Genomic DNA, 19,311 nt, shown 5'->3' with positions numbered 1-19,311 from the left:
ACCTTAAGAAGGTGGCGGGCACCAACTGGATGCGGAAGGCGGAGGGAGCTTTGGCGCACCTTGGGAGAGGCCTATGTTCAGCAGTGGACAACGATTGGCTGTTGATTGATTGATTGAATATTTAATTGAAAAAATATCTTCAAATCATTTTCATCGTTTCGTCTTTGTTCGTGTATAGTGCTTTATTCCAAATAAAACAGGGTGCGACCTCACCGGGTCCACACGACTAAATTCCCAGATGTGAGGAATAAAAACATTTATTACTCACCTATCATTTAAAAAAATATATTATTTTTATATAATATTATATTCATTAAATAATTATTATACATTTAATATTAGACCTTCTACGGCTAAAAGTATTTTTTTTAGTTTTTTTAATTCTACTAAAAAAACAGCTGGAGCGATTTTGTTGAAAACTTTTTCAGTTCGCGTTGTTCGTGATGTTGTAATTACGCGTCGAATGAGTCCAGTCCCATGTCAATATAATTGTTGGTTCGCGAGATAATCGAGACGAAATATAATTCCAAACGTACATACGAATATACGTACATACACACATACGTTAACGGGACGATACGCAAAAATTAAGATTCACAAAATCGGTCCCATTACCTGAACTTCCTTTAGGAAGTTAATAATTCGTTTATTGAGAATTAATAAAGTAGTAGGTTTCATTATGGCCGAACGATACAAATATAAATATATTATAATTAGTTTTAGAAAAGAAAATAAATTATGTAATAAGCAATATAATATAAATCTCATTAATGTTCGTTAAGGAAATACGATTAATGTTCTTCAAATAAATGTTACCTATTGAAAATAATTCCGTACATAACAAGTCTTTTTGCCAAATTGCAATATATAATGATGTAAAATATTTACTATTCTAAAATTAAATCCTGAAAATATGGGTTTTATAAATTGTTATATGAATAGGAATTACCCGTACTTGTTATGCACTTAACTAAGGAAAGTATAATAAAAACAATAGGACTTAATTCGTGTAATTATAAATAATAATGTTTTTAACATGATCTTATTAATATAACACTATGTGCACCATACATACGTTTGATATTGACTTTTATTTTCGTAAAAAAAAACGCAACTCCGTGACTATTGTTCTGAATGAATGAATGAATACTCCGTATCGAATAAATACTTTGTATATTAAAAAAGAAATTATCAATGCAAAAGAAATAAAATTTAAAACCCACGTTCGTTATTTGGATTAGTTCCAGCGTGTGCGGTCTAAGGATAAAAGTTGGTGTTCTGCCCTCTCATGTACGCAATGACGCCCACAAGCTTTAAAATATATATCAATTAGATTGTTTATCAATTAGATGTATATGTATATGACGGGCCGGTTGGCGTGGTTGGTGGATGCTTGCCTTTCACGCCGAAGGTTGTGAAGGACATGAACATGTCTCTTTGTCCTGAGTCTGGGTGTAATTATCTATATAAGTATGTATTTACAAAAGAGAAAGAATATATGTAGTATATCAGTTGTCTGGTTTCCATAGTACAAGCTCTGCTTAATTTGGGATCAGATGGCCGTGTGTGAAAAATGTCCCAGGATATTATTATTATCATTCTTTATAATGAACTATTTAGTCACGAAACAGAAGGATCAAGACAATTAAATATATTTTGTTCAAATAATATTTAAATAATATCAGTATCGAGGCACGCGACTTATCCGTCCGTACAATACATACAGATTTTACCGTTCGCTTTTATTTTCAAATATCTTGCTACCGTAACAGCCTGTGAATGTCCCACTGCTGGGCTAAAGGCCTCCGCACCTCTTTTTTTGTTTTGTGGTTGGTGGAATACACATGTGGCAGAATTTCAGTGAAATTAGACACATGCAGGTTTCCTCACGATGTTTTCCTTCACCGTCAAGCACGAGATGAATTATAATCACAAATTAATCACATGAAAATTCAGTAGTGCTTGCCCGGGTTTGAACCCACGATCATCGGTTAAGATTCACGCGTTCTTACCACTAGGCCATCTCGGCTTTTTTATATCTTGCTAACGACATTGATTTTATTTATGTAGTATTTTTCTGTATTGTGTGTGCTAATAAAAGTTTTATCTAACTATCAAAAAGTTAATTGAAATGGATCGATTATTTATGTATAGTAATTTTTTACCTGTTTATCTCCTTTCAGAAAAATGATACCTGAAATTGGAGACGTAAGATAAAAATAACATAATTAATAACCATTAAAGTGAAATATGCAAGTTGAGTTGTAGACACCTGATAGCCGACAATTTAGTACATTGCTTTTCGATTAACCATATATATATATATATACGTTTTTACCAAATATTTATATTTGAAAATGTTACAATTACGGTATTGCGAAACATATACATAATGATTTTATAAGTATGGTTAATCTAGTATCAAGAAATGCGCGCTCAAACCTAGGCTCGCTCGCTATCGCATGCTACCGGGACGCTCTGACGCTCAAACCTAGGTCTGCCCTAACCGACGTACTATATATCATTGCACTATATTTAATTAATCTATTGCATGCATTTTAGACTTCTGTGTAACAACGATCAATAGGTGTTTTGTGCCGAATTCATGCACAAATGGTTACGTCACGTTACGTATATTCGTTCATTCGTATCGTTTTTTAAATAACCTTAAGACTTATTCGTCATAGATTCACACTCAAAATGTCAGACACACTTACGTTAGCAAGGTCGTTTGCTAAATCATAAACTAACTTTGTCATTTTTGGTAATCAGTTTTATATCGGAATTCAATCAAACGACTGTAATCTCTTTTAAATTTAAAAAAGATTGTGGTCTTGTTGTTGTTTTTAATTTATGTCTTAATCATAACTTTATCAGACTTAGATTGATATGTATTATACTTGACATATTGTAAAATTTCCGTAAATATGTAGGACTTCATCGATCCAAAATGTTTTATTTATTTATTTATTTGGGAAACATACAGCATAATATAACACGTAAACATTTGATAACAAAATAAGTCTCACATAAGCCAACAAAGTTTCCTCTTTAACATTGAACCTAACGAACAAGTTATAGCAAGTATTAAAGTATATAAAATAAAGTATTAACAAGTCATTTAAAAAGCATAAAAAAAGTAATACGATAAGAATATTAATGTCAAATACAGTTTTTTAAGGCTTCAAAGAACTTAAATAAATTTACGTTAAAGATATCTATATCAGTGTACCGTTTATTATAATTGTCAGTTGCTCTTACCAAAAAGCGATTTTTAGCATAGTTCGTTCTACACATAGGAACATAAATAAGTTTTATAAATAAGTGAAAAATTATTAATGACTGTTATAAAATATTCATGGCTATGAACACGTTGTTTATGTTAGTTGTAACAGTATATGTTAATACTAGATTCCATTAACAAAGCAGACGCGGCGCGGTTACGTAGTGGAATGTTCTAGGAAAAGTGGAAGACTTGCAGGTATAATAGTTTAATTGGAAGCGCAATAGGATTAGCTGTAACACCCACTCTGATAACAATGAGATTCATTTAAGGGTCTCAGAATGGTAATCTTTAATTTAAGTTTGTGAATTTTTTTACATTTTTATATATCTTGTGGATATTTTTCACACAAATAGCAAAATAATGAGAAATGTTTAAAGCTTTTTGAGTGTTCATGAATAAAATTTACACTTGTCGAAAGATTTTGTTGAGTACGTAATCTGCAGGAACAAAGAAGTATGACGTAATAGGATTTCGTTAAACACATTTTCTACCCACACTCCTAAAATGTAACGAACTATCTGCTTTTAACAATAGCGTTTCACATTTATTTGTAACTTCGATCACTCCGTTGCTGTAATTGTAAATATAAAAATTGCAAGTACCTACAACAGATGTTCAATAATTATGCAAGTCATTGTTATTGTTACTTGTTAGAATATTTTAATTAACTAGGTTCGGTTAGAAATGTATTTATATAGTTAATATTAAGTGCAAAGCGGATTTGTCGCATCACACGACAACACGAAATGGCGTCCTTCGCTTTATTTAGCGGATTCATGAAACTTTACTTACGGACAATATAAATTGCGATTTATTTACCTAATCTATTGGATTAAAGATAATGTCAGTTTTATGTAAAAAATATCATATAGATTACAACATGTATTATGTTTATTTAGCAGTTGGTAGTTATTTATAAAAAACGTAATGAAGACTATTATAGTTGGAATTTATTTTTCATATTCGATTTAAATAATAATACTAATAATAATATCCTGGGACATTTTTCACACACGGCCATCTGATCCCAAGTTAAGCTTGTACAAAGCTTGTGCTATGGAAACCAGACAACTGATATACTACATATACTACTTTCCTTTTGTAAATACATACTTATATAGATAATTACACCCGGACTCAGGACAAACAGACATGTTCATGCACACAAATGTCTGTCCTGGGTGGGAATCGAACCCACAACCTTCGGCGTGAATGGCAAGTATCTACCAACCACGCCAACCAGCTCGTCTTACTGATCCTATAAAGAAATAAATTTTGTTGTTTTGATTTATCTCGGATTCAGGCAAAAACTAACGATTCGCTTAATACGAAATGATTACATTATAGTAGTTATATACAGACGGACTACTTTATGAATATGTAGAACGTTTATATATTACATGTTATTTGAGATGTAGCTTATGTACCGGACAGAAGATTTCGGCTTTCCAAGCGACAGCTGTTATAATTAACTTTGAAACTAAGATTTACGAGTATAGATCTCCAAAGTTTACACGAAACTTATATATTATATAACTTCAACAGAATATACATACATATTTATCCTCAATAGTCATGGCACAGTTAATATTTTAACGTTTAAAATAAGTATGTATATGGAAAATATGCGATAACCTTAGCTCAGTTTAGTTATCACTTAGTAATTACTGTTATAATAATAATAATAATAATATCCTGGGACATTATTCACACAGGCCCATCTGATTCCAAACTAAGCAGAGCTTGTACTATGGAAACCAGACAACTGATATACTACATATACTACTTTTCTTTTCTTAATACAAATAATAAACATATCAATATCATGCGTTCTCCGTAAATAATACTTTCCATGCAGTGTAAACACAATGCAATAATTTGGGCCAGTAGTTAAAAACTTGTTAAAATAATAGAATAAATACATATACGCCATCTATGCCAGATTGTATTACTATTGTCTAACGTTAAATTTAAAAATAGAACATGTTTAATTGTAAACGAAATCAATTACCTAGTATGAGTATATAAGTGAGAACGTGGAACCAGTCCTGCTCGACCTTGGCCGCGGTTACGGTCGCGCAATACTTTCAACGTTGACTTGACATTTTAAATCTTTTACGAAAATCGAGCTAGAGGAACATTTTACATTTCGTTTCAGCTACGCCTTCTCTATATAAATAAAGGTTTAGTTTTAACAAAATTCATGACTGCAATTTTATAATATAAAGATTTAAGATGTAATATTAACAGGATCGTGCACGTAATTATACAGCGTGTTGTGATTTTTTCCCGTTTTCACGCGGTCTATATGTGTTTTTCAATAAAATCGGTAAAGTTAAGTTTAATATATAAATAAGATTTTTATCCCGTCGCAAATGGTTGCTTTACACGAAAACGTGATCGGACTGCTTGTACATCCACGTGAAGTCCAGATTTAGCGTCCAGCACGTTTTATTTGTACCCAAATAAAAAGAAGAGTTAAGGAGGAGATCAATTTTACACAACAATGAGGTCAAGGAGATTAAACAAAGACTTATTCCGACCTTCTAACCTATTTGATTTAATTTACAATTCTTCCACTTCGGCTTCATTTTGACCTCATCTCTCTCAATAATAATAAAAAATTGTTATGTCACCCGTAAATACAAGAACATAAAAATAACGTAAATGAAAACTAAAATGAAAAAATAGAAAAGATACACCAAAGGCATGGGCAACGCGCCTGTGGGGATTTGTTTGGAAAATAATATAGCAGGTATGTTATGTAACAAAATTGGAGAGGTTTCAAAAGGCCTTTCAAAAATGTGATTTTTTTAATAAGGTTACTTTTATCTTATGTGTTATTACAATAAATATCTTTCAGTGTTTGTTCATTGCTTATTTTTTTTAATGCTTTGATATTTTTCAATCTAATTTCACTCGTAGACTTATCGATCATTATTAAGTCGATTTGTGTATAAGATAAAAAGAATACAACCGATAAACTGTTGATGCTTCCAATATCATCGCGTATATTAGATAAGTAAAATTTTATCTCCCGATCAATGATAAAGATAGCCTCGTTTCGGCAAGTTGCCGGTCTGCGCGACAGCTGGCGGTCTCTCGGATATAAATATGCTTACTTGTAGGGATACCATGAAATTTTAAATAAATTTGTTGTAATCACTTTTTTTTTTCTTAAACTATAAACGTGGGTATTTAAAATTAACTAAGTTAAAACGTGAGTAAAAAATAATATATTAATGAAATAATCCTACAATATTGACCACTGAAACCTATTTAAGCTTATATGTTATTTATGAATGAAAAATTTCAGATATAATTCTTATTCTGTAGACTTCTTATTAATAAGTATCGATCGAATAATAACATAGATTACGTTTTACAAAACTTAAGAAATTCAATTAAATGAATGAAAACTTACTAAACTATTAAGTCTCTATGTGTAATATTGTAAAAAAGATTTTTACAAAGTTTTTAGTAAATACAATTTCTATAGTATCTTTAGAAAAAGTAACAATCTGAAACGGTCTCAAGTTCGCGTACGCAAATTAATGAGCGAATGGAGTGTCTAGTCCCACGTGAGTATTTTTTTTCTCGATTCGGTCGCTGCACGAGACCGAATGTTATTGGGTTATTACAGTGAACGCATCGTAATTAGCTTATTCTGTTACATATTTATGAAAATGGAATTTGGTCAAATTTTAATCATTATAAATTATTTTGTTTAAAAGTGGGACTTAATTTAAGTAGTACCTTAACAAAGTGTTAAGAGTTGCTTAATTTATATAAAAAAAACACTTCAATGTTTTTATATTATTTTAATTTGAGACTTGTGCATAAATTATATTCTATGTTTGAACTTCAAAGCTACAGCTACCCCTAACCCCTTTCAATATAACATTTTTCTGGATATTTTTGTGTTCACATTCAATACATTAAAATAAATGGGGCATAGTCACAGGTTATTAATGGTCAACGATTGAACAGCCTGATAAAATTATAACTTACATTATGTATATTTAGGTCAACGTTCCTTAACGAAGGTCATTATATATACGACTGCTTAACGACCTATCGTTCATAAATAGGTCACCAGTATATTTTATTTATTTTACATAACGCAATTGTATACTGTTCTAGTCTAATTTAAATTGTGCATTTATCTATTTCGATTTTAAATGAATTGATAAATATTCAAATGTTAAATACAAAGCATGATTGAGCAACATATTATCTTAAAACATGCATACATATGTATATATATATATAATATTGTTATATAAGTTTAAGTCATCGGTTATAAAATTCATGTTGTAACAATTTTATAGATATTATCAAATAATAAAAAAGTTTTAATTATACCTATTTAATTAAAATAATTGCCCGCGTTGTACTATATATCTGCTTTTGTTCATTTTGTTTTTATTGTATGGTTTAGATAACTCATATTATGTAATTGTGCCGTTGATTGTAAAACGAAGTCATCCTTTTATTTGACTACCTACTGGTAAAACCAGCGTTGATAGTGGAACTCAATGGCGCGTCGCATTGTTTCTTTGAGTCGTTCTTCGTAGCGGTGAAATATTTGATACATCGTGTCCACTCAACCGACGCATGCCCTCGTTATGAAGGCCGTTATTATCATGAATAATAACTGCGAAGAAGAATCACCAGTCTGGTAATTACAGGCAAGGGACATAACACCTTAGTTCCTAAGGTTGGTGGCGCATTGGCTATGTAAGCAATGGTTAATATTTCTTACAATGTCAATGTCTATGGACGTTGGTGACCACTTACCGTCAGGTGGTCCATATGCTCGTCCGCCTACTTGATAAAAAGAATTCTAACCTAGTAACCTATGTAGTCCATCTCATATTTAAAATGCTTAATGAATTCACTTACCAAAAAGAAAAAAGTCGTTATTTCTTTTATTTATTTATTAATCCTTTATTGTACATAATTTACAAACATATAAAACAACAAGTAGTACATATAGTATGCAAAAGTCGGCCTCATCACTTACACTGGACTCTTCCAGGCAACTAACCTCTGTAAAGAGAAATGTTTGTTTTTTTTTTTTAGCCAGGATCTTTAATCGGGCATAGTGTGCGAACAACTTATACTATATAAATATAATTATAATTTATAAATTTATTGAATACAATAATAATATTTAATAAATACAACATACATACTCTTATATATATAAACTTATATAACAAATATATAACCATATACATATAATAATACAACATGCTATAGTTATATTGATAAATAATAATTATGCAAACGACTCTTAAAAATATGTACGGATTCAGCTTGACGAATTTCTCGAGGCAGGGAATTCCATAGTTTGACCGCTTTAACCGTAAAGGTATTGATGTATATTTTAGTGCAACTCAGAAGGATTAGCAATTTATTGTCTTGCTCAGAGCGCAAATTGATTAGTGTACGAGAGCCAAGGAAGGTAAACCGCTCTTTTAGGTAGGTTGGTTGGATTGGAGCTTAAGGATGGTAGAGTATGGTATAAAGCAAAGAAAGGACGTGCATATTTCGACGCAACTCTATTGGCAGCCACCTCAGTGTTTTACGATGCATTGTAATATGATCATATTTACGTAATCCAATTATGAAGCGAATACACATGTTCTGCAAGCGCTCTAGTTTATTTAGTAGTTCCTCTGCTTTTATTAATACAAAATATCCCAATGTAATAAAATTATTTGAATATATATGTAATAAGTATTTTTAGGTAAATGGTTTAATGTTTTTGTACCGAGTTCCAGTCCAACTAATCAGCGGACATATTTTACTTTCTATTCATATAATGTGTACGTGTTACAACCTTCACGTGTAAAAACTTGTAGGGCTTTGCTATACGACAAAGAAACGTGATAAAAGTCCATTCAAGATTTGCGATCGCACACATAGCGAATAAGCAAATCATGATTTCATAAATGCATAAGTCGATCCCTTTCCCGCTTCTCACGTTTCAATATAAATGAACGAGACGGCAAATCGATTGTCGTCATTCAAAACGACGTCACTCAGGTGTGTGAAATACTTGGCCTTGTTTGTGGGGCTTCGGGTCGGGGATTCGGTGGTGAAGTGTTTTTGAAGTAATTAGTGAGTATCTGCGTACGATGTCTGCTATTATTAAACTTGTGTTAATCGCATCGCTAGTCTTTTAAGGTAATTTTGTATGTAAGAGCAAAAACAGAAACACCTCAAATTCGTTCCTTTACATATTCAAGAGAATTTTAAATATTAAATTTTTTAATCTGCGAAATCTGATATGGTCCAGTGCGTAGAACATGACGATCGAAATTCAAGGGCTCGGGTTTTTCTTGTGTTTAATTTCATCCTCGGCGGTGAAAGGAAAACATCGTCATAAAACGTGTATGTGTCGGATGAAACTCTGCTACACTTGTATCAACCCGCACTGTAGCTACAAACAACATTATAGACATGGAGCTTAGTCCAGCAGTGGGACATTTATCGGAGCATATTTGCACATATTTTTTTTAAATGTAGGATTTAATTATTTAAATATTTACAGTTTCTTCGCATAATTGTATTATTAATAAATAAAACTGACCTTTGCACTCAACCTTCAAAGTAAGTAAGAATATTATTTTATGTACAACGAAGGCACAATTAACTAAAAGTAACTAAGCGCCTCTACGAGGAAAATCTTAAAAGTTAAAGCTAAATTAAATATTGTTACATTGTATTTTTATATAACTATAATATTAAATTAAAGCAACAACTTCTTGTTTAAAATTATAACATTTATTTTTTAGCTTTACTGTGAAATGAGATTTTTATTTTAGGGTGACGGTTATAAACTCCTGTGTACCGTGTCGCTCTCTCGTGTGGGCTCGTTAATGTTCAACATTGTCTGCCTGTATCTCCCTCAGCTCTCTCCGCCGCTTTGTCATCCTGTACACGAGTAGTCGCCGCACTTTTAAATAAAACGAAATTTAAAAAGCGTTTGACAAAAATCCATAGTGCGCAGGTGTATACAAATCTTGGTGCAAAATTAGTATACGGCTTATTTACTTATTTATATATGTTTAAAGCAAGACTAAAATGGAGACTAATTATATTTCGTGTCATTTGAAACTGTGGCATCTATATATATATATACGAGTACATACCGTAAAACGTGCATTCATTTTATCGCTCACGATAATGTTATATATAAATACATTTTAACTATTATTTTATTTTTACATTAACATTTATTTCAAAGTTATTAAAATTACAAATATTACCAACTTAATTATATAATGATTATATGATATGCGTCGTTTGTATCACGTATGTATTTCAAATATATAAACGGAAAGATGGAAATAATTATATTTATTAAGAAATGTATATTACATCAAATTTGAAATGTGCGTTAAATGGTATTTTTAAATAAAATACAGTAATTTATATAATGATGATTTCATTTACATGGTTTTGTTTACTTCATGTATACATTGGATGGTTTGAAATAGATATATGGAAATGTATGTGAGCGTGTTGTAAATGAATGTGCGTTAGGTTATCGTGCGTATCTAACACAAGGGCGTTCGGTTTTTTGCACATTTATTTCATCGCTTTCGTATAGACACAACTATCAATTGAATTGTTAATAGGCTTAGGAAACTTATTATGAATGTATTGGTATTGTAACCATATATGTGGTATTGTTTATTATGTCTTTATTCAATATTTTTAGTTAGCATTTTTTTATCGCATGTTATACTTTTATGTATAATTCATAGTGATATCAAAACATAATTTATTGTAATAACTAACTTCAGCTGTCTGAAATTTATAAGATATCGAATAATTTTAATTCTACTACAATAAAAAAAATAGTTATTATATAAAAAGTTATTGTCTTTATTCAATATAGAAGCGTTCTTATCATTATTCGTTTGCCATTATCCCATATAAGGGGCCGCTGCAAGTAAACTTACTTCCGGCCGCTTGCTTGATCCCAAATCGCACTGGTAATGCATTTGTCGGTTAATTGGTTTTCAACCATCATACGGGTAGTTGAAGCGCATACGTGCTCGATTGGTGAATGCTTATATATATTTCTTTCGGTCGGCTTTAGATGGATTGTACGTATTAATTGTTAAAAATTTACAACTCAGAAGAAAGAGAGAAGAAGTAGCTGGAAAATCTTTTGTTTACAATTATATTTATTTTTTCTTTATAAAGCCTGGTCAACAATTGAACCTTCGTTACATACCAAAGGTTTTAGTTAATTATAATAAACTATTAACAAAAGTTGAAAATCGGTTGAGTGTTTTCTGGACCGTTTACACTAACAAACGAAACATTTAATTAATTTGTGTAATCAGGTAACATTCAATTGATACGTATTACAAGATTCACAAGCAAATTTGTTCCTTGTATTTAATACAACAGCAATACTTAATATTGTTGTGTTCCGGTTTGAATGGTGAGTGAGCCAGTGTAACTACAAGCACAAGGGACATAACATCCCAAGGTTGGTGGTGCAATGGCGATGTAAAAAATGGTTAATATTTCTTGCATCGCCGATGTGTATGGTCACCAATTAACATCAGATGGCCTATTTACCAATACGCCTACCTATAACACAAAAGAATTGTGTACGTCACAATTTCTAGAAAAAAAAAAGAACAAATGAACAATTTCATAAGGCTATCACTAACATGATTTGATTCGTTATTGATCACGATACATCGTTATAGCTGAACTTGTATCTATGAGATTAAAGTGTATCGTACACGTCAGCATTGCGTGTTACCAACTCAAGGACGAACTGTTTTGGCACATATATGTACATACTGTTAGTAACTGTCTGTTTTGTTTGTGTAATAAAAACTGGCACAGTATTTATAAAGAAAAAAGACGGTCGATTTATTTATATTTATAATGGGAATCAACTGTGGTGTAGATTTACATTTAATGCAATACTTGTAACGTGACGATTAGAAAATGGCCCCTATTATCAGCCTAATTGAATACAGAATTATTTGAATAGATAATAATAGGAAATAACAATATTAAGTATAGCTGTTCGGCGGTAGAATATCTGATGAGTGGGTACTTAACCAGACGGGCTTGCACAAAGCCCTACCACCAGTTATTTACAAATTAATTACGTAATACGTTAATATTATTATTAATTATTTTTGAAATAGACCAACTTAAACTCAATTACTGCTGACTTATTTTTTGTAAAAAATAAGTTAGTGTCTTTTAAAATCGACACAAAAACTAGACTGGTGATTCTAATAGTAAAACCTGTTCTACAAGACATCTGTTGTACGCTCCCGTTTACGTGAACTTTACTATACATAAATGTTATTTCATTTCAAATAATCATTTCATGAAGTTTCTCTAATAACTAAAAATAACTTAGATATAATAATAAGAAATGGAGAAAGTAAAAGTTTAAAACTGAGAAATATGAAATAATAATTTTATTATAAAAATGGAACAAATGGTGTAAAAATATACACACACACATGTATCCTAGCTAGTGTAACTACAATAGGTAGTCTAATATAAGCTTAAAACCCAGTGTAGCCGCTTTGAATACCTATTTTTATAACGTTAGAGAGATAAAGTAAATATTAGCCCAGTCCCAGAACGGCGGGCAAGATAAAAGTGATTTGAAATTTTTCAGTAACTTTTTTATTATAATTTCAAATTGTAAATAATATAATTTACCTTCATTAAAATTTAAAGTTAAAAAAAAATCACCCCACATTGATATGGATTGTAGAAATTATCTTAACAGTTTCTAGGGCAGTATATATCTATACCTTTAGACGTAATAACAATTGCTCAGCTATTGCGTCTATTGTGCTGTCCGTCAGAGTATTAAATCCTTTTCTGGCTCAGGACTTCGATCGTTCTTATCGCGAATGAGGTCAAGGCTACGTATTCAATATTAACATGGTTTACTGGTTTGATTGTGTGCGAGTCGTATGCCGTAAGCGTAACCTTAAATTACTTTTACTTCATCGATAGCGAAATAAAATTACCTGTGTTAAGGTCGGTTAAAGTAAGCTGTAAGATGTAAAGTATTAAAAACGTTCGTTTATTCAATTACCATTAATACATTTTAGATATTCTATAGATCGCTGTTTGGTTTTTAAAAGTAGCATTGCTTATTATTAGTTAATATTTTTTGTTAACTTTAGAGAAAATATGTTGATTGGTCTTTTAAATATATGATAATGTTTTCAATTCCAAATTCAGTGTTGGGCTAAGTTTTCAAATCACTTTTAGATAAAAAAATATAACGTCATAGCACTAAAGAAGCTCGGCAATGTTTAATTTTAATTATTAAATATATATAAATTTCATCTTTAAAACAGAAAAGTAAGTAGATTATTATAAAATAATATATATGTATATATTCAGTTCTAAAAACGAATTATAAATAATTTACTTTCATAATTTTCAACTGAAATTGAAGTAAACAAAAAGTGAGCAGTGAAAGGATCGGCGCCTCATAAATATTGTAGGATGGAACACTTATAACTCCGGCCGGGTTCTTTCTCTCTCGATTAGCGAATTAAAACACAAGTGTTACTTCTCTAATTCGATTTAGATCGAGATGTGAGCGTGTTCTTAAGTATCAAGGACGCTGAATTTGGCACGTTTTATGCACTAACTGCTATTTATTTGTAACCATATTGGATATAAGGTATTGGCCTTATGTAAACGATAATTTTATGCGCAAATATGTAATATACAATAACAAATAGTAATACAGTATACATACGGACTGACTTTGAACGTTTCCACTTTGTTGTAAAAGTTGTTCTATTGATGGAATTTTAGGTTGTTTTAAGATATGATGAATTGGATTGCGTTTTAAAAATGAAGGGTTTTAGTTTATTTATTATCAATCAATGACGTAGTCAAGACTTTATTGTTACTTAGTCGGTTTTTAAAGAAATTGATAAATCGTTTGACTTAACGAGAACTAAATTGATCAATCATTTGGATTTAATTATAGATTTTCTTTCGTCTGCACCTGGATTTCCATAGTGGGGCCGTGCCCAACCCAGCCCATTACTGGCTACGCCCATAGTATGTTATCAGTGCTTATTAAACATAAGCAATACCTAGAAAGTTTAGTGTTTAATTAAATCGTGTGTTACTTAAAGGTACATAAGGTAAGTAAGTAAGGTCCTCCAGACCGATTTAGGCCACGGCATCCTATTTCAAGAGAGATTAGCCAACTGCACAGGTGCACTCACTATTCCCTAGCTTTCATAATCCGAGGCACGGGAGTGTACATACTTCTAACTTCCAGACCCCGGAATGCTTATGAAAAATTTCTCACAGAAAAAAACCTTTTATTGGCCCGATCTGGGAATTGAACTCAGGAAATCCGGGTCAGCGGTATTGTATTTAGCCACTAGACCAACGAGGCAGTCAATACATAAATAGACAACTATATCATGCAGTAATGTTGAAATTAAATATTGGTGTAAGCGAAAACTGAGCGTTTCAAGAAATTGCTGAATTTAAAGTTGTTGCAATAAGTAACTAAGTCTCGTCACGCGTTTAGTTGCACTACGGATTTATATTATATATATATTAAATGTATTTTATACATATGTAAAATAAAGTTCCGAATTAAAATTGCACTAAATGATCAAATGTCATAAATTCATGATACATAATAATGATGATTTGTATTCATGAATTGTTTATTAGTTACATTATAAACTACTTACACTAACAATGGAAATAGCAAAGCAAAAATTTAAATGTTTAATGGTGTTCTAGAACATTCTAAAAAAAGATTTCGGGTTTAAACGCGGACAAGCACAGCTGTACTCTCATTGTGTTTATAATTCATTTCGTGCTCGGAGGTGAAGGAAAACATAAGAAAGCTTTCATGTTTCGGATGAAAATCTGCCACTTTATAAATCAACCATTCATCAGTGTGAAACAATTATAGGATTACTTATCTAATTAATAATTTTTTATCGGTATTTTATTAATATGTTTCTCCTTTAATATAAGAATCTCACGCCTAAGTAAGACTTCCTACACAATATTGTATTCAAGATGAATATAATATTGTGTAGGAAAACTGCTTGCGAATTGAGGTTAGAGTCCATTAAAAATTCTACTTGAATAATAGTCGGAAACGTACTATTCAAGTCAGGATGAAATCAATTTCGAAGCCGTATTTCACGTTACTTTTATATAAAACTTTGCTTTAAAATGTTTATTGAAATGACGTCGTATACACGTTTTCTGACAGTAACAGCCTGTTAATATCCCACTGCTGAACTAAGGCCTCCTCTCCCTTTTGAGGAGAAGGTTTGGAGCTTATTCTACCACGCTGCTCCAATCCGGGTTGGTAGAATACACATGTGACATAATTTCAATGAAATTAGACACATGCAGGTTTCCTCACGATGTTTCCTTCACCGTCAAGCAGAAGATGAATTATAATCACAAATTAAGCACATGAAAATTTAGTGGTGTTTGCCCGGGTTAGATCCCACGATCGTAGGTTAAGATTCACGCGTTCTACCACTAGGCCATCTCGGCTTTTTTGACGTTCAGGTATATAATGAACGAACCTTGACAATGTGAATATAGATGGAAATTTTCCTAATTACTATTTAACTGTTAGACAATGGAATTTTTTTGGTGAGGCAATTTTACCCGCATCTATTTTATAATACTTTGGTAAAATTAATACACTTTTTTACAACATGGCGAAGCAAAAAGAAAGATTTTAGCATATTATGTATTTACGTCAGTATATTCTTTTGTTCCCGTGTAACTACTTATAATGACAAGTGAAACGTCGTTAGCTTGGTCGAAGACACCGCTTTTAGTATACTATAAGATGTTGTATTAAATCCCATATGGCATATTTCTATAAAACGGCAAGTAAAAGTTTGATAAATGTTTTGAGCTTTGTATCGCACGATTGATTATTTGTAACATTACGTTAATAGATAGATAGATAGATAGATAGATAAAGTCTTTATTTGGATCACACCACATGAGTAAAATAAGAAGATAAAAAAGAAATGACAAAAGTAACACAGAGTTTAAGTTAATTTATGTCGTAGAAAAAAATAAATAAAAAATTAACTAACTTACAAAAATATTTACAAAAATATTTTGCATCCAATTTTATTTAATCTATATCTATTAAATATAATTGGATGTAAAATGGGAATTGCATTATTATGGAAACACAAAGAAAAGAGAAATAAATAAAAGAAATAATATATCTTTTATCTTTAAATAACATACTATGACAATGAATTTGTTTCAAAGTTATTTTCATTAGACTAGGATTATTATACTGTATTGTCACTTATGAAGTAAGTTTACGTGGAAAGTAAAGTTTTCATGCGTGAACAGATTGTAGTAGTTTTTCATTTTTGTCGAACTATTAGCTCGGTCGTGGTCAATTGACGAACCAGTGAATTGGCCAATAAATTGTGGAATCGTAAATCAACACGTCAGCATCGTTTGACCGAGTTCATCGGCACGATTGTGTTGGCGCCAATGATCGCAGTCGGAATTGAAAATATAATGTCTATCTGTTTGTTAGTTTCGCGTAGAATATTTACAATGAAAAATTATTTAAATGTTGTTATTTTTTTTAAATTAGATTTCATTTTAATGACAAAGATTCTGTTATACTGACTTTAAAGTAATGCAGTATAATAGGATTTAAATATGCTTTCTATGTACCAAAATCTCTCTAAGTAAGTCATGTGCTTGTGTAGAAATGGTTATTACAATTAGTTAAAATTAATATACGAAATATACTATACGACTTTCCTTTCGTATCCCACTCAAGAGAAAAACAGACGGAATTTTAGTTCGGTCATTGTGGCGAGAGAATCGACACCAATGTCGTTAGTGGGCGTGCGAAAAAATTAAGTCTCAATTAATAACCTCAAAAGCAAAACCCGCATTGGAGCAGCGTGGTGGAATAAGCTCCAAACCTTCTCCTCAAAAGGGAGAGGAGGCCTTAGCCCAGCAGTGGGACATTTACAGGCTGTTACTGTAATAACCTCAAAAGGTCTATTTTTGTAACTTTTTATTCATAAATTCAATTCCTTTTAAAGTTATATTGTACATTACCTATCACAGATTTAACGAAAAGATCATATATTATATTAATAAAACATAAGGAATACATCAGTACATACGACCTTTTAAACTAACAGAACCGAAATTTTGCGTATAATGTCTATTCACATAACACCATGTTTTTAATAAAAATATTATGTTATGTGATTAGTATCCGACGGAGATTCTTAAATGTTAAAGGCAAACAATATTAATCGTTAAATTAATTTGAATCTCCATGCTTATGATGAACAGGATTTATTTTTCTATTTCAAACCCGGAAGCAGTAGGTACTTACAAAAATAACTTTATAGAACAAAAATGTTTTGTATTATTCTAAAGGGTAATGTCCACCTGACCGATTTTGGCCACGGCAGCCAATTTCAAGAGAGTTAAGCCAATTGCGCATGACATATATATTTTACAAGTGTGTTCGCAAACACATGTGCACTCTCTATTCCTGCATTCTCGTAATCCGATTGGAAGGCAAACATACATGACCGGAAAGAGTTTAGGCGCGAAGCAACGGATTTTACTTTCTTTTCGAGGTAGGGGAATATACCCACTTCCAACTTCCAGACTCAGAGCTGCTAGTGAGAATCTTCGATAAAAGAACCCAATATTTTTTATTGGCTCGACCTGAGGTTTGTACCCAGGTCCGCAGGATCTGAAGGTCTTATATATATATATATATATATATATATATATATATATATATATATATATATATATATATATACGTCTAAGCCACGAGAACGACGAGGCAGTCATTATTCTAATAATTTACTAAGTGTTTCATTACAATAAACAAATGTGTCAGCATAGCATCTACACTGAGTTTTCTGTAGTATTTATAGCTTATAAGGAATATTAAGTAAATATGTTATTTGTTAAAGAACGACATTGGCACGTACTTCGAATGTTACTACTTGTTTTGAACAAATTAATTTATTATAATTCTGCACTCGAATGACGTCTGCAACGTAAACTTAATTGCAACAATTATAACAGTTTTATGTATTTAGATGTTTTAACCTTGCTTAGGTTATCTTCAAGGTGAGTGAATTTGTGTTGTATATTATGAAGATAAGACTAGCAAGCGCAACGGTTGTAATTTTATTGCAAATGTTTAGCCAGTTTGTTGTTTCTACGATTGTTCTCTACGTGATTAGCTATAGATACAATTATTATAACACATTTTTTTTTCTTTTTTAGGCTCTGTTGTTGACGTAAGTATAAATAACACTCACTACTTTATATATAATCCATAGACACATTATCTACAAAATATTTAATTTGGACTTGTAAATTCTGCTTATGATTTCATAAATCCACCCACTGATTCGTTCGAAAATTGCATCGTTTTTTATAAAAAACATGACAACAGTACAGAAATTTCATGAATACGTCTTATATTTGCAAAATCAGTACATATAAACAAAGCGATAAGAAGCGAGAATTTCTTCTATCTCAAATATAATACTGTACTTATTGGTCCACTGGTGACAGAAAGGCTTGTTCATTTTTCGCTTAGAGCATCGGAATTTCGATTTAACGGAGAAAAGTTTCTAACATTGTATAATAGCTATTATTTAATTTGATTTGCATATACTTATATGATGAGTGAGCCGAGATGACCCAGTCATTAGAACGCGTTTTACCCGATGATCGTGGGTTCAAACCCAGACAAGTCCACTGAATTTTAAATTATTTGTGTTCATAGGAAATTTGCGTGTGTCTAATTTCACTGAAATCCTCCTAAATTTGTATCCACTAACCCGCGTTGAGAGAGATGTGGAATATGCTCAAACCTTCTCAAATGGAGACTTTTACTCTTTTATATTTATACTAAGTCCTGATTGTTAATAATTCTACTGTAAATAAAGTAA

The 19,311-nt window shown here is 31.3% G+C and overlaps 2 protein-coding genes across 14 annotated transcripts in view; one reads left to right on the top strand and one right to left on the bottom strand.

Annotated features, from left to right (window-relative positions):
* The window catches only part of LOC126776789 (cytokine-like nuclear factor N-PAC), a 69,231-nt gene that overhangs the window by 24,775 nt on the left and 25,145 nt on the right, over positions 1-19,311 (top strand). The gene's annotated exons all lie outside the window — the stretch shown is intronic.
* The window catches only part of LOC126776758 (yemanuclein), a 425,903-nt gene continuing 410,957 nt past the window's right edge, over positions 4,366-19,311 (bottom strand). The window contains exon 17 of the transcript XR_007669978.1: positions 4,366-4,487. The gene's annotated coding sequence lies outside the window, so the exon portion shown is untranslated. The remainder of the gene's footprint in view (positions 4,488-19,311) is intronic.

The sequence above is a fragment of the Nymphalis io genome, chromosome 21, assembly GCF_905147045.1.
Source record: "Nymphalis io chromosome 21, ilAglIoxx1.1, whole genome shotgun sequence".
Taxonomy (NCBI): Eukaryota; Metazoa; Arthropoda; class Insecta; order Lepidoptera; family Nymphalidae; genus Nymphalis; species Nymphalis io.
Note: the sequence above shows the minus strand (reverse complement) of the source record. Positions and strands in the feature narration are given on the sequence as shown.